The following is a 19,577-nucleotide window of genomic DNA, read 5'->3' on the forward strand; positions in this document are numbered from 1 at the left end:
TGTTCCAGGCAAATGTTGAGGCAACTCCTCTAGGCACTGGCACTTGGGGGTTAAGTGTCAGAAGGGTAGCCATGTTAGGCTGGATCTGTAGAAAGCGAAAGAGTCCTGTGGCACCTTATAGGCTAACATGTATTGGAGCATAAGCTTTTGTGGGTGAATACCCACTCTGTCAGACGCCTGACGAAGTGGGTATTCGCCCAGGAAAGCTCATGCTCCAATACACGTTAGTCTATAAGGTGCCACAGGACTCTTCTGTCACTTGGGGGTTGGAACTTGATATCCTCTGAGTCCTACCTCTCTCCAAATGGCTGCATTCTGCAGCAGACAGAATGCACCAGCCAGCAGGGCTGCAGCTCTTTTACCACTTCCAGCTCCAACCTGACTGGCACCCTAAATCAGCTCCACCGAGGCTGCCAGCAGGCTAAGTGCTCTTGCATTCCATGCCACATCTTGAGCCCGGCATGCTTAGTGGGTAAGCCTACTTCTTTCTTGCCTGTCTGCTGGCACACTGCTATGTTTGACATCATAGGACCTGTGTAACACTTGCTTCTGAGACCCTTAGGATCAGCTTAATTTCCCTGCTGCATGAACATCCTGCCCCAGGTTTGAAAAATGGACAGAAACTCTAGCAGCTTTACACAGCTCTCTTCAGCATCTACCCTCAGGGAGAAATCTGACTGAGCGCAGAGGAAGAGCATGTGATAGCATTTCTAATATGGCAGTAACCCAGTAGAAATTTTTTTCAATTCTCTCTCAGGTATTTCTATGGCCCACATTGCTGTAATATCTGAATACCTCACAATCTTTCATTTATTTAGCCTTGCAGGACTGCTGTGACGGACAGAAGTGTTGTTATCCCCATTCTACCAATGTGGAACTGTGGCACAGTGAGGATAAGTGACTTGCCCAAGTCTTCACAGAAAGTCTGTGGCAGAACTAAAACTGAGTCTCCGGTATCCCAGTTAACCACTGGACCATGATACCCTCTCCATCCACACAAACGCACAGGGAAATAAGGAGATTACACACATTCATATTTTGCAAAGTTTTATTCACCAATCAGTATGATAAGTATATTTCATGTGTTCTGATAGAGTTTGTATTCTTGCCAGGTTCTCAAGGGGAAGATGGTGGCTTATGGGTGTGAACAGATAGGGTGTCCCTCTGGAGGTTTGAGACTGATGAACACAATCCTCCAAGTGAACACATAGGAGCTGGTTTCCTGAAAATCTCTGCAAGCCAATCCGCAGGCTTTAGCATGTGATTAATAGATTCCCAGGCCAGAAGGAACCATTGTGATCATCTAGTCTGACCTCCTGTGTAGCACAGGCCGATAGAACTTCCCCAAAATAATTCCTAGAGCAGATCTCTTAGAAAAACATTCACACTGGATTGAAAAATTGTCAGTGATGGAGAACCCACCAGGCCCCCTTTATTGTTCCAATGATTAATTACTCACTCTTAAAATTTTCTAGTCTGAATTTGTCCATGCTAAGCAGCTGTTTTGGAAACACTGAATATAAAAATCAACTCTCTCACACACAGACATACTCACCCACCAAGTGCACATGACTTGTGAGGTCATTAGAGGCAATAACAAAAGTGGAAGAATTACCAGACACAAGAACAGCTTCTAAAATCCTATAAACTCCAGTCATTTGCACTTCACCAAAAAACCAAACCAATCCAACCCTACTGGTGAAAGAAAATGCATGCCAAATTCTGCTACATTTGGTGAATTTTGGCACAGGGCATATTTTTAGGGCCTCTGTATACAGACATTTACAAGAGACACAGCAATACACCTGTACTTCATGACTCACTCTGGGACAACGACCTACTCTGCAATGAAATCTCTGAACTGCTCAGCGTGCTTATTTTTGCCCGGGTGGCATGAAAGGCAGCCAGCCATTTCTGTACATTCACTTACCGCGTGTCTTGCACAAGGAGTTTCCGGATAAAGGCTTTTGCCAGATCACTGGTGTGACTGAAGAATTCCTCATCAAATTCATAATTCACCACTGTGATGTTGGTGAGAGTTTCCTGCTTTGTTTCTCCAAGGAAAGGGGATGTGCCGCTAAGCCTGAATAGGCCAGACAGGAGGATCATGTTTTGAGTGGGGAAAAATAAAGTTACTTTGACGTGATTCCAAGATTGTGAAATGACAATATTGGAATGTGGGTCTCTCTTTCAGGGCAGCCAAGAAGCTTTGGAAAGAAAAGGCCCAAATCTTGGTCACTGCCTTACCCTCATCCACCAGGGCCATGAACTCCTGTTGGGAACCCTGGGGGAGGTTGTCCTTAAACTTCCCTACTGCTGCCCAGGAGTTGAAGTTATGCCTGTTGAGGATGGTCTGTTGGTCAGCAATTCTCAACTGGAGGCCGCCTGACGAATACATCTTCCTGCCGAACAGGCCCAGGTGTTTCGCTTGCTGGCTTAGGGGCCAGGGCTTGCGGCCCATGGCGCTCTCTCTCGTTCACCGCTGAGACTAGCAGGGAACATGGGCTTGGGTGGCAGAACAAGAATGCATAACCCTTTGATGGGGCGAAGTACTTGCACTCCACACCTTTGGTTGTTGGTGTGCTGGAGGCTGAGGTCTGCCATATAGTCTTATAGTTCGACTGAATGATCTTAATGAGCGGGAGCACTATTCTGGATGGACCTTCTGGGCTCAGAATGTCCACCATGGGGTCCTCTGGCTCATCCATCCCCTCATCCTGTAACCCCAAGTTATGGGAAGCCTTATGCACCAGCTCTTGGTGGGATCTGTGGTCTATTGGCGGAGGGCCTGTTACCGCTGTGCCCGCCACCGCTTCACCTGGGGATGCCAAGGAGGTCAGTAGCTGCTCAGCTTCTTCCTGCTGGTCTCGCTGGTTCCCCTTCCCTAAGGGAGGGTCTTCCGACTTGGGACAGGGCAGACAACCTTGGGGCGGCACTGGACTCGGTGCCAGTCTCTCCCATCTCTTGCATGATGAAGATGCAGGTGATGTGGACACTGTAGTTTCTCGCATGGGAGTGCGTCGGTGCAGGGACTGGGACCACTGCACTGAGTAACTGGCCCTGGAGGGAGCCCCTTGCTGTCGGTGGTAGGCCCAAGAGGTTCAAAAGGGCCAGTGTCCTGGCAGCCCCTATTAGGGGTGCCAACCAGCCTGGGGTTCCCTACTGTCCAGTGCGGGTAACTGTATCAATCCGAGTTGTTGCTGGACTCCAGTGATGCAGAATGCGAGGGCCATGATTGGCTTCTGGCTGATCAGAAGTGGGATGGGTACCGATGCTCTCGGTACCTGGACTGGAACCGGGATTGGTACCGGTGCTCCCGAGACTGGGACCAGGACCAGTGAGCCTTCGGCAACTGCTGGCCCCTCTTCTCTTGGTGCTGGCTTCTGGAGGGCTCCAGAAAGCGGTGTGCCCCTTCCACGAATTCTGCATGTTGACTCACCTCCGGTACCAAGACTTCCCTCTGAGTCAGAGGTAAATGGGAGTCCATGGACTTGGAGCTTGACCGGGACCAGCACCAGGAGTGATGAGGTCCTTCCCCACCTCAAAGGTGTCAGGCATGGAGGGTTAATCTATTACTCCCTCGAGCCTGACATCCGCACTGAGTTCACCTAGAGCTGGACTCAGTGGGACAAGTTGCACCAGCACCACCAGTGACAGCACCAGTACTGCATCCATCTCACTCTCCCAGGTGCTTGGGGCCTTGGATGGTGCTGGTCTCCTTTGCGGGGAACGTCTGCGCCCTTTCTTTGGCTCTGTCTTGGGTTGCACGGGGAGGATAAGCCATGCCGGGACCTACTTTGGCGCTCTGAGCCCGACAGCTTCCGGTGCTTGGCCGGCACCGGCTCTCTTGATGAATCTGGGGCACTCTGCCCCAAGGAAGCTGGAGCCAATGTTGGGTGCTCTGGGCCTCGTAGCTGCAGCATGGCCTCCATCAACAACTGCTTCAGACAAAAGTCTCTCTCTTTCTTTGTTCTTGGCTTGAACGCCTTGCAAATCTTACACTGCTCCGTTTGGTGTGCTTCCCCCAGGCAACGTAGACAGGAGTTGCAGGGGTCACTAACCAGCAGAGGCTTGTGGCGCGTGGCACAAGCCTTAAACCTGTGGACCTGCAACATGCCCCGTGGCCCGGGGTGGGTGCTGGAAACCTCTAAGCACCTAATCTACTAAGCGTCCACAATGAGGGATTGCTAAGTAACCGATAACAGCTCTGTAACACTAAGGCTAAGGGATTGTGTCTTGTAAGAGAGCAAGAGACTGTTCCAATGCCGCCATGGAAGAAGGAACTGGAAGAGATCAGGCCAGCGGGAGAATATCTGCACGGCTCAGTGGCGCCACTCAGGGGGCCCCCCCGCTGAGAGCTGCAAGGGAAAAAGTTTCTGATGCCCGTGCATGCAGCATGCTTACACCTAATGTGGAATGGACGTAAACAGGCACTTGAAGAAGAACTAGTGATTGGTATTATAATAAATACCTCTTGCTTCTTACTCATTATCATCTCTTCTCAGACATGTGGTAAACTGGGAATTGTAGGGGGGGAAGGATAGCTCAGTGGTTTGAGTATTGGCCTGCTAAACTCAGGGTTGTAAGTTCAGCCCTTTAAGGGGCCACTTAGGGATCTGGGGCAAAAATTGGTCCTGCTAGTGAAGGCAGGGGACTGGACTCAAGGCCCCTTCCAGTTCCAGGAGATTGATATATCTCCTATTATCATTATTATGCTATTAGCTCAACTATACTGGCCCTGCATTCCTCAATAGCCACCTCATGGACAACTCAGAACACCATCCAACTTCATAGAGGGATCTGCCCATGGTATTTCCAGCATTCCCTTCTCTCCTGTTTTGCTATTTCTAAGGACATTTGTTGTCATGGTACAATTCCCCACACTAAACCTTAGCATCCAAAAGATGGGGTACCAGCATGAATTCCTCTAAGCTCAATTACCAGCTTAGAACCTGTAGTGCTGCCACCAACCAGGAATTTCAGTGCCTGGTACACTCTGGTCCCCCCAAAACCTTGCCCGGGGTCCCCCAAGACCCAGATCCTCTGGATCTTAACAAAAGGAAAGTAAACCTTTTCCCTCACCGTTGCCTCTCCCAGACTTCCCCTCCCTGGGTTACCCTGGAAGATCACTGTGATTCAAACTCCTTGAATCATAAAACAGAGAGGACAATTCACCTTCCTCCCTCCTTCTCTTCCCCCCTCCCAGACTCTTCCTGAGAGAAAGTAATGCTGGCACAGAGAGAAATCAGCCTCTCTTTCCCTCTTCCCTCCTTACTCCCCACCAATTCCCTGGTGAATCCGGACCCAGTCCCCTGGGATCTCACCAGAATAAAAAAAACAATCAGGTTCTTAAACAAGAAACTTTTAATTAAAGAGAGAAAAACAGTAAAAATTAGCTTTGTAAATTTAAAATGGAATAGGTACAGGGTCTTTCAGCTATAGACACTGGAATACCCTCCCAGTCTAAGTATACAAGTACAAATTAAAATCTTTTCAGCAAAATACCAATTTGAACTCCTTTTAGCCAAATACACATTTGAACTCCTTCCAACCAAATACACATTTGCAAATAAAGAAAACAAACATAAGCCTAACTCACTTTATCTATCTAGTACTCACTATTCTGAATTCTGACATGCATCTGAAGAAGTGGGTATTCACCCACGAAAGCTCATGCTCCAAAACGTCTGTTAGTCTATAAGGTGCCACAGGATTCTTTGCTGCTTATTCTGAATCTGTAAGAACCTGTATCAGGGTGATTGAAGAGAAACCTGGTTGCACGTCTGGTCCCTCTGAACCCCCAGAGTGAACAACAACCAAATTCTAACAGCACACACAGAAACTTCCCTCCTTCAAGATTTGAAAGTATCCTGTCCTCTGATTGGTCCTCTGGTCAGATGACAGCCAGGCCTACTGAACTTGTTAACCCTTTATAGTCAAAGAGATATAAAGTACTTCTGTGCTATTAACTTTTCTTATCTGTTTATGACATTTGTACACAACAGGATTGTAATGGATCCAGACCCTCACACTGGAGCTACTCTGATTGATGAGCTGAGGATCTGGTCTTAAAACCTCCAGCGAGAAGTAAGCAATATGAAGAGAAGCAGGAGCTCTCAATTAAAATCCTGCTTTCATGCAGGTAAAAAGGAATAAAAATATGACAGGGGTGAGCTGCATAACATGCAGTATTTTCCATGAGATGCCAACAAGTCTTTACCAAAACTCATGCTAATAATAAGGAATCTTGGCTTCTAAATTATAACATGCACAAGCACCACACTGATATTTAAACTCTTAACTCTCCACCCAATTTTTAAATCTCACTTTTTCAAAGTCACTGTTAAAGGCATATGCCCCCACTGTGTCAAGTCCTGTTGTGATCTCCCTGCACCTGTCATTTCCTGTAAGATTGCTACCAACAGTCATAATGAAGTGATTAGAAATATATTTGCTGGATGAGAAACGAGAGGGTGATAGGTGTTATATCACTTGGATAGGAGTGAGTAATCATGAAATGAACTCAGTGTCGGAAGGAAACAGCTGGAATTCCCAACCAAGACCTTGTGAGCTCTCTTGGTTCAGGCTTGTCTGCAGCAAGTGTCATATCCTCAGGGAAAATATTGCTCTTGTCTTCCTACCTATCCTGACTGTCTCCTGGCAGTAGCTTTCCCTCCGAACTTCCTTCTCCCTGAGTGTTTAGAGGGGACTGGATGTAGACTTGATCCCTTCCTCTCTTCCCTTTGAGGAAGAATTTGGGGAAATTCAGTCCTTCATTTGTCTTCATCTCCAGCTATTCTTTTCATTTCTTCTCCGCTTTTCCATTTCTGTTTCTGACTTTTTTTCTCTGTTACCACGGGTGATGGGAGGGTGAGTGAGACCTTGGAGCAGAAGCCTCAGCAGGAAGATGATGAGCAAGTCAAATCACATGGGACTTGATTGCAAAGACAGAAAGGGGGTTTGTCCAGGAAATATGAGCAGGGAAAAGCCTTTGAGAGTCAAGAGAGGCCAGAGAATCAGCATGGAAACCAGCCAACAGAGAAAGGTGGAAAATCTGTTAATTGTAGGGGAACTCACAGAGGCCTGAAGGAAACCAGGACTCAGCCGAGAATCCCCACGAGAGAGAGAAATAAGACGTGTGTTGAGTGTGGGGAAAAGTTCAGTAGGCCCTCGCAGCTTCTTAGCCATCAGAGAATCCACACAGGGAAGGCTCCAGCCTGGCAGTGGAGAGCACAAACCACTGGCTTTACACGGATGGGAGATCACCCTGCAGCCTCTCCACCCTCCACCCCTGGGACACGGAATCAGTGGTGAGGCTGCATCCAACCCTGACACAGCACAAAGCCTGTCTCATAAACACCCTGGGACCCACCAGGTGTGGGGCAGGCAGGCTCAACCAGGAGGAACCAAGTGTGGAGGGCTCAGTGTGGGGGATCCAGGTGTGGGGTGAGAGAATTCTGTGTGGGACAATCTGGGTGCAGGCAGCTCAGTGGGGGGGTTAGATGGGGGGAGATCTGGATGCACAGAGACTTGGGTGGATTCCAGGTGCAAGGGTAATCGGACTCTGCAAGACCTTCCAGATGAAAGTGATTAGGGCTCAGTGGAGGGGTCTGGGTGTGGGGGATCTCAGCAGAGGGGTCTGGATGCTGGGGGAGTGGGGCTTGGTGGGGATATGGATGCATTTAGTTAGGGGTCAGTGGGATGGGGGTGTGGATGTGGGGACTTGGTGGTGTGTGTGGGTGCGTGAGTTCAGGGAGCTCAGTAAGAGTGTTCTGGGTGCAGGGGTTGGGATCTGGGGGCAGGAGGGGTCCAGATGAAGGGGTTGAGGTTCAGTGGGATGAAGTTTGGGCATGGAGGACCAGGGGGGTTCTGGGTGTGCAGGGTGAGGCTTGGTGGGGTTGTCTGGGTATAGGACGTCCAGATGCATGTAAGTTGGGTGTGCAGTGACCCCTTTCCCTGCAGCTGAGGAATGATGGGGGGAGGAGGTTAAATCTATTTGGGTCTTGATTCCACTAGGCTGTTCCATGGAGTTAGCTAACTTGTACTAGCTGTCTTGTTAGAAAATTATAACTATTTTTAAAATTAAATAAAATAGCCCCTATATAGCGGGCAGGTTAATTTAGCAGATTTCCTCAAGACCTGACATGACCTCGGTCACTGTTCTGTAGCCCAAATGAATTTGGGGCATCACATTTAAGCTTTTCTTCCCACTGCTAAGCAATTGTTAGTCACCAGGTTCCCCCAGGGACAGAAGGGGCAGACACCAGCAAAACACATCTCTTCCTGCCTATTGCATTCTCCACACCCGAGAAGACAAAATGACACAACTGTCTAACTTTGATGGAGAGGTCCCGCCCTAAGGAGTTGGGTCAGTAAGACTACTGAAGCATGTGTTTAGAAAAATTGGCTTTGAAACTAAGATAATTTCTGAAGTATGTGTTAGTAAGCATTTTCTCTTTCTTTTTCTTGTAGCCAATTATGATTGTTATGCCTTGTTTATGTTATGCCTGTATGCATATAAAATCTCTGTAACTCTTTCTAAGCCAGAGTGTTTAAACTGATGTTTCCAAATAACTATTTGAAATAATCTTACATATTATTCTCCTAAAGGTTTATTAGCCTTCAGAGATTCTGTACTGTCCAGGAACTGCATTGCTGGGAAATCTGGGAATGGGGGTGTATTGGGGGGCACTGTGTAGTAGAAGATGGAGTCCAATCTAGCTGCCTGACTGGACAACAAGGACTGTCACGCTGAGTGAGTGACAGTAACTTTGCTTTCCCTCTTTGTAACATAGGGATAATGCCACTGAGCCCACCTTGTGAAATGCTTTGGGGACTAGGGCTGAGAAGCTCCCGTAGAAATGCTGCATATTATCATGGCAATAAAAGAGTCTGACCTTCAGGGATTGGGTCAGTGGTTACTGCCCCTTCTCTCCACCCCTCTCAGTGGACAAGGAAATCTCCCAGGAGAGTTTGGAGTCACCCTCATTCCTTCTCCTGGCAGTGGCTCTGGCTCCGGCAAGCTCTTCGAGCAGGAACTTTTCCGGCCCCAATCCCACCACGAAGCCAGGCAGCTCTTCACACTCCCAGATGATCTTCTGCCACTTGGCTTCTGTCTGTTTCTGCCATGATAGGGAGAATCTGAGTGGCAGGAGCTCCAGGCATCTATCACCAACTCCTCGCCTTGCTATTCCTCCTCGGACTGGGCGGCTTCGCTCTCCTGTTGCAGCAGTGTTAGGTGCTCTCCTGGTGCCTCCTAGAAGAAGGCAGGGAAGGGGGGCTACAAACCACTGCAAGTGGCCTCCCAGCTGCTGGATTTCAGGGCCCACCTTGCCCTGCAGACACCCAAGTGGAATTCCTGGGACTCAGATTTTTTTCCCAGGTGTACAAGCTGAGTGAGCAAGATCTGAAAGGGAAAGGTGAAAGGAGGAGCAGGTTTTCAAACAAAAACACAAGACCCTCTGGTGAAATGCCAGGAGCGCAGCCCAAACCCCAGCTCCTACCCACTGCCTTAAAAGTCAACATCAATCCATTCCCTCAACCACTCCACCCCCAACTCCCAGTGCTCCACAAGTGACACAGCTGAACAGACCCCCACCCCAAAAGTAAGACTGTCCCCAAATACCCAGTTTTGTACCTCACATGCGATACATCCCAAAGACCCAGCTCCAACCCTGCACCCGTGTAGCAGGGCACTTACACTGCTCCTGCCCTAAATGGGGGAAATGCAGCTTAGATGGGCCCATTGATATGATGCTTGGGGGGGAGGATACCAGGTTAGGTGAGCCCATTGAGCTGATCCATTGGCTTGCTTTATGGAGCATCCAATCCCCCCAGCTGGCCCTGACCCTCCTGGCCCCTTCCCACACAGGAGCCCAGAGCGCCCCCCTGTGGCTTCCCCCAGCATGCTCGGTGGGGAACACATGCCCCCCAACTCCACCTGTGACCTCCAGCCCCTAAACGCTGGGTGGGCAGACAGTGCATGGCCCCTCCAGTTCCCAAGGGCCGGGCAGGCAGTGCCCACCCCCCAAGCCATTCCTTTGCAAGCACTTAGTGGGCATCCCCAGGTGCCCCCCAGCCACTTCAAGTCCCAGCCACAGTCTCCATGGCCACCCTAGTCCCAGCCCCAGCACGCTGTCCTGGGCAGAAGCAGCCAGCCAGTCTGGGCTGGGGTCAAGGGGAAAGGGTGAGCAGGAGGAGGCATTCTGAGCAGAGCATGGGCAGGGCTACACTGGGCTGTTTGGGGAGACACATCCTGCCCCAGCCCATGGTACGCGCCATCCATGACTCGTCCCCTCCAACCTGATGGTAAGCGATGCCCAGTTGAGCCCATGGCCAGTACGTCCTGCTCCACCCACAGCTGAGCTGGGAGCCAGGACTCCTGGCTCTTATCCCCAGCTCTGGGAGGGCAGTGGTGTCTAGTGGTTAGAGTGGAGGTTGGGAGCCAGGGTATCTGGGTTCCACCGCTAGCTCTGGGAAGAGAGTGAGGGCCAGTCGTGGTGCACCCACTGTCTTGAAGTGGTTTCCATCCTGTACAAGGTTTACAGTTTTGCTCAATGGCTCTCAGCACCTCCCACTATAAAAATTGTTCCAGCGGCACTGGGTCTAATGGTTAGAGCATGGGAGGCTGGGAGCCAGGCATGGGTGGTGGGTATAAGGGGCCAGGGGAGGCACCTGGCGTGTGCTCCACCCAGAGGCCCCGCTCCTGCTCATCCTCTTCCCCTCAAGGCCCAATCCTCACTTCGCCTTTTCCCAAGTTCCCATCCGCCCACATGGGGGCCTTAGGGGGAGGGGCTGGGGTGCAAACGGTAGGCAGGTGGGGGGGCCTTGGTGTAGGGGGCAAAGTGGTGCAAGTGGTGGGACCTTGGGGGAAAAGACGTGAGAGGCGTCCGGGGCGGGGGCCTCAGGGAAGTGGAACAAGAGGGTCTGAGGGTAGAGTGTGGGCGGCGCTGAAGGGGGAGTGTGGGTGGGGCTTTGGCAGGAGGAGGCTGAGCGAAAGCAAACCTTGGTGCAGGGTTGCAGTCCGGGAGTGCCCAGCCACCCCAAATGGAGGGTTCCTGGGTTCTATTCCTGGCTATTTCACAGACTCCAAATCTGACCTGGTGCAGCCCATATTGCCCTCCCTGGTGCCTCAGTTTCCCATGTGTGAGATGGGTATCAGTGTGAATGGATGCAGAACCTTGGAGAATCTAGTCCCTTCTCCTGGCGGCTCCTTGATAGCTCTGGGTAAACAGCCAACTGCTCCAGACCCTGGATCACGTATGCGGATACCGGGCCTGAGGGCTAGCTCTGAGGAATGGAAAGAATAAATCCACCCTTATCTGACCCCACGACGGGGTACATGGCGAGGAGGCTGGTGTTGCAGGGAGCAGGGAGTTCTGCAGCCTTTGAAGAGGAGAAGGGGGCTGATTCCCCAGCTTGACTGCTGATGGCGGTGGCAGGTTGGGGACACTGGTGGATTTTGGTCTCATCCCTGTGGGCTGGAGTTGGAGCTTGGCCTGCTGGGAGCTGATGTCTCCTCTGTATGTGGGAGAGTGACAGTGGGCCAAATGGTGGGACCCCCTGTCCCTCTGGAACAAGGGAGGGGCCTCTCAGCCTTGTCCGCTCCTCTCTTTCACCAGGATCTGCCCAGGTAGTTGGCCCAGCCCAGGCCCACCTTCAATGCCAGCAGCTTCAAATTCTGGGGAGTGGGGGCCTCTCAAGCCCACCCCGGGGAGCAGGGGGCAGAGCACTATAGGGGGGCAAGGGCGGGTTGGAGAGATGTCAGAGGGTGAAGCTGGGACTCAGGGAGGGAATGGGGCAAGCTGCAGGGAGAAAGTGTAGAGAGGGGGGACATCACAGGAGCGGGAGCTGGGGGGAGGGGAGACCGTAGGGAGAGCTGCTGAAGAGACAGTAAGCATGGGGGGCAGGCACGGGCGGGAGCTTGTACAGGGGTTGGGGTGTCAGGCTGTCAAAATAACCTAGTCCCAGATTTGGACCTTAGCGTCCAAAATATGGGGGTTAGTATGAAAACCTCCAAGCTTAGTTACCAGCTTGGACCTGGTACTGCTGCCACCACCCAAAAAATTAGAGTGTTTTGGGGCACTCTGGTCCCCCCAAAAACCTTCCCTGGGGACCCCAAGACCCAAATCCCTTGAGTCTCACAACAAAGGGAAATAAACCTTTTCCCTTCCCCCCTCCAGGTGCTCCTGGAGAGCTACACAGACACAAGCTCTGTAAATCTAAACAGAGGGACTCCCCCTCCCCGTTCCCAGTCCTGGAAAACAGAATTACCTCCCTCTTCACCCAGAGGGAATGCAAATTCAGGCTAGTCAATCTAACACACACAGATCTCCTCCTGCCTTCTTCCTCCCACCAATTCCCTGGTGAGTACAGATTCAATTTCCCTGAAGTTCCTCCCTAAAGAAAAAACTCCAACAGGTCTTAAAAGTAAACTTTATATAAAGAAGAAAGAAAAATACATACAAATGGTCTCTCTGTATTAAGGTGACAAATACAGGGTCAATTGCTTAAAAGAAATATGAATAAACAGCCTTATTCAAAAAGAATACAATTCAAAGCACTCCAGCAACTATATTCATGTAAATACAAAACAAAAAGCCATGTTTGTACTTACAACTTGGAAACAGAAGATTAGAGAGCAGGAAATAGAAATCACTTCTTAAAGCTGAGAGAGCATACAGGCAGACAGACAGACAAAGAACTCAGACACAATCTTCCCTCCACCCAGAGTTGAAAAAATCCGGTTTCCTGATTGGTCCTCTGGTCAAGTGCTTCAGGTTACTTTTTTTTTTCAGGTGAAAGAGACATTAACCCTTAGCTATCTGTTTATGACACGCCCCCCAAATTGCAGACAGTGGGGAAGCTCACTGGCGGCGATTTCCTTCTAGAACTTTAAAATAAACAGATTACTACAACACATGCACCTTTACATATACCACTAAGTATATAACTAACAGACTTCTACATTTTAACAACACTTTTTAACTACTAGATTCTGGGAAACTCTTACGGGAGAGTGCATCAGCTACTTTGTTAGAAGCTTCTGAGATGTGCTGAATATTAAAATTAAAATCTTGGAGAGCTAAACTCCAACGAAGAAGTTTCTTCTTGTTCCCCTTGGCAGCATGAAGAAACTTTAGTGCAGCATGGTCAGTTTGTAGCTGGAACTGCCGTTCCCAAACATATGGTGTACCTTTTCCAGGGCGTACACAATGGCATAGCATTCCTTTTCACTGACTGACCAGTGACTTTCCCTCTCAGACAGTTTCTTGCTGAGAAACACGGCAGGATGGAAGTTGTGATCTGTTGCTTCCTGCATGAGCACTGCTCCTATACCACGCTCAGATGCATCCGTGGTTACCAGGAATGGCTTGTTAAAATCCGGTGCCCTGAGCACAGGGTCAGACATGAGCGTTGCCTTAAGTTGGGTAAAGGCCTTTTGATACTTATCAGTCCACTTAACTGCATTTGGCTGGGTCTTTTTGGTCAGGTCGGTTAGTGGGGCAGCGATTTGGCTGTAGTGTGGTACAAATCGCCTGTAGTATCCGGCCAAGCCTAAGAAGGATTGGACCTGCTTCTTGGACCTTGGGACAGGCCACTTTTGGATAGCATCCACCTTGGCCTGTAGGGGGTTTATGGTTCCTTGACCCACCTGGTGTCCCAGGTAAGTCACTTTGTTTTGGCCTATTTGACACTTTTTGGCCTTAACAGTTAGTCCGGCCTGCCTGATGCGCTTAAAGACCTTTTCCAGGTGTAGTAGGTGTTCGGGCCAGGAGTCTGAAAAACTGGCCACATCATCGAGGTAGGCAACTGCAAATTCTCCCAGTCCTGCTAGAAGACCATCTACCAGCCTCTGGAAGGTGGCGGGTGCATTTCGAAGGCTGAAAGGAAGGACACTGAATTCATACACCCTCGCATGGGTGACGAATGCTGACCTTTTTTTGGCAGGTTCATCTAGCGGTACTTGCCAGTACCCCTTGGTTAAGTCTATTGTAGAGACGAACTGGGCACGTCCCAACTTCTTTAATAGCTCATTGGTGCATGGCATTGGATAGTTGTCCGGACGAGTTACCGCATTTAGCTTACGGTAGTCCACTCAAAAGCGTATTTCCCCATCTGGTTTGGGTACCAGAACCACTGGAGATGCCCATGCACTGGTAGATGAGCGGATTATACCCATTTGTAGCATGTTTTGGATCTCCTGTTTTATAGCAGCTTGGGCATGAGGAGACACCCGGTAGGGTGGGGTTCTGATTGGGTGAGCATTACCTGTGTCAATGGAGTGGTATGCCCGTTCAGTCCGTCCTGGGGTGGCTGAGAACAATGGGGCGAAGCTAGTGCACAGCTTCTCGATTTGTCGCCACTGCAGACGTTCCAGGGTGGTTGAGAGGTTCACCTCTTCCACGCCACCATCTTTTTTCCCATCGTAGTAGACACCGTCAGGCCACTCAGCATTATTTTCCTGGACTGTAAACTGACAAACCTGTAAGTTTCTGGAATAGAAAGGCTTGAGAGAATTAACATGGTAAACTCTAGGTTTTAGTGAGGAATTGGGAAATGCTATGGAGGTAATTCACAGTTCCCAGGCGCTCTTGGACCGTGAATCGCCCTTCCCATGATGCTTTCATCTTATGGGCCTGTTGCGCTTTCAAGACCATAACCTAGTTTCCTACCTTGAAGGAACGTTGTCTGGCATGTCTGTTATACCAGGCCTTTTGCTCTTCCTGAGCATCCTTTAGGTTCTCTGTAGCAAGGGCTAAAGAGTGTTGGAGGGTGCTTTGTAGGTTGCTTACAAAGTCCAGAATGTTAGTTCCTGGAGAAGGCGTAAACCCCTCCCATTGCTGCTTCACCAACTGTAATGGTCCCTTAACTTTGTGACCATACACAAGTTCAAACGGTGAAAACCCTAAACTGGGATGTGGTACAGCCCTGTAGGCAAACAGCAACTGCTGCAACACTAGGTCCCAATTATTGGAGAATTCGTTGATGAATTTTTGTATTATGGCCCCCAAAGTTTCATTAAACCTTTCCACCAGGCCATTGGTTTGATGGTGGTACGGGGTGGCAACCAAGTGATTCACCCCATGAGTTTTCCACAGTTTTTTCATGGTCCCTGCCAAGAAATTAGATCCTGAATCTGTAAGGATGTCGGAGGGCCAACCTACCCTGGCAAAGATGTCTGTTAGGGCCAGGCACACAGTGTTAGCCCTGGTGTTGCCTAGAGGCTACTGCTTCCGGCCATCGGGTAGCAAAGTCCACGAAAGTCAATACGTACTGCTTTCCTCTGGGTGTCTTTTTTGGGAAAGGACCCAGAATATCCACAGCTACTCGCTGAAATGGGACCTCAATTATGGGGAATGGCTGGAGAGGGGCCTTGACCTGGTCTTGGGGTTTTCCCACTCTTTGACACACCTCACAAGACCGGATATACTTGGCAATGTCCTTGCCCATCTCCTCCCAGGTGGAAGGACTTCCCTAACCGGTCCTTGGTTCTGTTCACCCCAGCATGGCCACTGGGATGATCATGGGCTAAGCTTAAGAGCTTCCCCCGGTACTTAGTTGGAACCATCAACTGTTTTTGAGGCTGCCATTCTTCCCGGTGTCCACCAGAAAGAATCTCCTTGTATAAAGGTCCTTGGTCTATAACAAACCGGGATCAATTAGAAGAGCTGAGAGGCGGTGGGGTGCTTCGTGCTGTCACCCAAGCTTTCTGAAGGCTGTCATCTGCTTCCTGCTCAGTCTGGAACTGTTCCCTTGAGGCTGGGGTCACCAGTTCTTTCTCAGACTGTGGACTTGGGCTTGGTCCCTCTGGAAGCGATGTAGGTGATGGGGTTGTTTCCGTTGCTGGTGAACCGCTCTCCGCTGGTGCACCTGAGGGTATTTCAGGCTCTGTCTGAGCCTTTTGGGTATGGCTGTCTGTTGCTTCTGCCAGTTTTGGTTCGCTGGCGCCCTCTGGCGTTGAGTTTGAAGATGTGGTTGCACTTGCTGGTGCTGGTTACTGTTCCAGTTCCAGGCCTGGGACTGGAGGTACTGTGGCTGCTTCAGTGGTTGGCATGGAATCCGGGTCCACTACCTCTGTCTGGGTCTCTGGTAACACAGACGGGGCATCTGTGGATGGCTCAGGAACAGGAATGGGTCTGGGAGCTTGCCTGGTTTGGCTGTGTGTAACCATTCCCACTCGCTTGGCCCTCTTCACCTGGTTGGCCAAGTCTTCCCCCAGTAGCATGGGGATAGGATAATTGTCATAGACAGAAAAAGTCCACATTCCTGACCAGACTTTGTACTGGACAGGCAGTTCAGCTGTAGGCAGGTCTACAGCTTGTGACATGAAGGGGTAAATTGTAACTTTGGCCTTTGGGTTGATGAATTTGGGGTCAACGAAGGATTGGTGGATAGCTGACACTTGTGCCCCCGTGTCTCTCCACGCAGTAACCTTCTTTCCACCCACTCTCAAATTTTCCCTTCGCTCCAAGGGTATTTGAGAGGCATCCAGGCCTGGGGATCTTTGGTGTGATGGTGGTGTAATGAATTGCACTCGCATGGTGTTCTTTGGACAGTTGGCCTTGATATGTCCCAGTTCATTACACTTAAAGCATCTTCCATCTGATGAGTCACTGGGCCGAGGTGAGTTACTGGAGACTGGTGAGGTGGAAGAATAGGGCGTCTGTGGCTTTACTTGGGTTGTATGTGGGGTCTTTGGCTGTCCTCGGTTGTAGGTTTTATGGTCAGTGTGCCCCCTGGGGTATTCGTTCCCCTTGACCATAGCTTTCTTGCTTTCTGCCACTTCCATCCATCTGGCTCCAATCTCCCCCGCCTCAGCGAGATCTTTGGGTTTTCCATCTTGTATGTACCGTGTGATGTCTTCAGGAACACCATCCAAGAACTGCTCCATTTGTATGAGGAGGTGCAGTTCTTCCAAGGTTTTAACATTGTGTCCTGATATCCAGGCCTCATAATTTTTCCCAACATAGTAGGCGTGTTTGGGAAATGACACATCTGGTTTCCACTTTTGGGTTCTGAAATGCCGACGGGCATGATCCAGGGTTATCCCCATTCTGTATCTGGCCTTGGTTTGAAAAAGTTTGTAGTCGTTCATGTTCTCCTTAGGCATTTCAGCTGCCAACTCTGCTAAAGGTCCACTGAGCTGTGGCCTCAATTCTACCATGTACTGGTCTGCAGGGATGCTGTACCCAAGACAGGCTCTTTCAAAATTTTCCAAGAAGGCCTCGGTGTCATCACCTGCCTTGTAGGTGGGAAATTTCCTGTGTTGTGGAACCATAATTGGCGAAGGGTTGTTAGGATTGGCTGGAGCAGGTTGCGTAGCCTTTTTTAATTCCATGGCCTGTCAGTGGGTTTCCCTCTGTTTTTCCAACTCTTGTTGGTGGGCTGCATTGTTGGCTTCTTCTTGTTTTTGTAGCCTTTCCATCTCTTGTTTGTGAGTTGCCTCATCTCTGGCCATCTGTGTTCTGAGCAGTTCTATCTGTTTTTCCATGGCTTCGAGCTGTACTGCCTCTGGTTTTCGTGACATCTTGTTTTCTTGTGTTGGGGTGCCCTCCGGTGTTTAACTTCTGAACTGCAGGCTCTGTTGCCTCCTGGGGTCTGCCTAGCAACAGTGCCTTTGTCCCTCTCTTCCTAGCTAATTTTTTTTTCAATGTAAAGTAAACCAGAAAAAACCACTTTATTTGCATGTATATAGTGCTGGTAATGACTCTCAATGGGAGTGCTATTGTCACAAAAGACTCTTAACAGCCCCTTAATGGGTTCTTGCTTAATATGCAAGCCACAACTGCCAGAGAGAGCAGAAAAAAAATTCTCTATGGTTCCCTTTTAAAACAAAAACTGTTTCTCTCTGCTAAAAAGCTCCTAGCAGAGAAAAGAAAAATAAAATATTCCTACTGGCTTCTGGATTCTGTCTATCCCGACGCTGCCACTCATGTCAGATAACCTGGTCCCAGATTTGGACCTTAGCGTCCAAAATATGGGGGTTAGCATGAAAACCTCCAAGCTTAGTTACCAGCTTGGACCTGGTACTGCTGCCACCACCCAAAAAATTAGAGTGTTTTGGTGCACTCTGGTCCCCCCGAAAACCTTCCCTGGGGACCCCAAGACCCAAATCCCTTGAGTCTCACAACAAAGGGAAATAATCCTTTTTCCCTTCCCCCCTCCAGGTGCTCCTGTTGAGCTACACAGACACAAGCTCTGTAAATCTAAACAGAGGGACTCCCCCTCCCCGTTCCCAGTCCTGGAAAACAGAATTACCTCCCTCTTCACCCAGAGGGAATGCAAATTCAGGCTAGTCAATCTAACACACACAGATCTCCCCCTGCCTTCTTCCTCCCACCAATTCCCTGGTGAGTACAGACTCAATTTCCCTGAAGTTCCTCCCTAAAGAAAAAACTCCAACAGGTCTTAAAAGAAAGCTTTATATAAAGAAGAAAGAAAAATACATACAAATGGTCTCTCTGTATTAAGGTGACAAATACAGGGTCAATTGCTTAAAAGAAATATGAATAAACAGCCTTATTCAAAAAGAATACAATTCAAAGCACTCCAGCAACTATATTCATGTAAATACAAAACAAAAAGCCATGTTTGTACTTACAACTTGGAAACAGAAGATTAGAGAGCAGGAAATAGAAATCACTTCTTAAAGCTGAGAGAACATACAGGCAGACAGACAGACAAAGAACTCAGACACAACCTTCCCTCCACCCAGAGTTGAAAAAATCCGGTTTCCTGATTGGTCCTCTGGTCAGGTGCTTCAGGTTACTTTTTTTTTTCAGGTGAAAGAGACATTAACCCTTAGCTATCTGTTTATGACACAGGCCATCTCGGTTCTCCTTGTGAATGCCACCAGGCTGCAGGGAACCCCATGGCCAGCAGAGCCCCCTGCCTCCCAGCCTGGATTCCCAGCATGTAGCTGGGGGGGGGATGTGACTGCCTCAGGGGCATTTACCTCACTCCCAGCCCCTGCTGGTGGGGAGTGGGAGGGCCTTGGGGCTCCGCAGCAGAGAGCCCATTCGAGGAGGTTCCCCTAGGGAAGGCTGGAAATCAGGGTCCCCCTCACCAGAATAAAGTCCTCAGGAAGGATCGAGTGAGTCTGGTGCGAGGGGTTAATTTGTTAGCATGGCCCCCTACACAACCACTGCCACCGGCTCTGCGGCCCCCAGGCCTCTGGAGCACAATGTGGTTCCAAGAGAGGTGCGGGAGGGAAAAGGGAGGTGCCCCCTAGACAAGCTGTGGGGCTGGCAGGTGGGTGACAGCAGGAGCACCTGGCCCTCAAGGCTGAGACTCGCCAACTCATCACAGCAGTGGCTGTGCAAAGTGCCACCAGCTCCTGTGTGTCTGCACCCCCCTCCCCACTGCATTCTGAGGGGGGTCTGGTGAATGCAGTCCCCTCCCCCGCTGCACCCTGGGGGAGGTCTGGTGACTGCAGCCCCCTCCTCTGCTGCACCCCGGGAGGAGGGGTCTGGTGACTACAGCCCCCTCCCCCGCTGCACCCTCGGGAGGGATCTGGTGACTGCAGCTCCCTCCCCTGCTGCACCGGGGGTGGGGGGTTCTGGTCACTGCAGGCA

At 50.0% G+C, this 19,577-nt stretch overlaps 1 protein-coding gene across 1 annotated transcript in view; it reads right to left on the reverse strand.

Annotated features, from left to right (window-relative positions):
* Positions 1-1,633: 1,633 nt before the first annotated feature.
* LOC127041850 (uncharacterized) overlaps positions 1,634-19,577 on the reverse strand; it is a 256,988-nt gene continuing 239,044 nt past the window's right edge. The window contains exon 2 of the mRNA XM_050935645.1: positions 1,634-1,837. The gene's annotated coding sequence lies outside the window, so the exon portion shown is untranslated. The remainder of the gene's footprint in view (positions 1,838-19,577) is intronic.

The sequence above is a fragment of the Gopherus flavomarginatus genome, assembly GCF_025201925.1.
Source record: "Gopherus flavomarginatus isolate rGopFla2 chromosome 13 unlocalized genomic scaffold, rGopFla2.mat.asm SUPER_13_unloc_5, whole genome shotgun sequence".
In the NCBI taxonomy this organism is placed as follows: domain Eukaryota; kingdom Metazoa; phylum Chordata; order Testudines; family Testudinidae; genus Gopherus; species Gopherus flavomarginatus.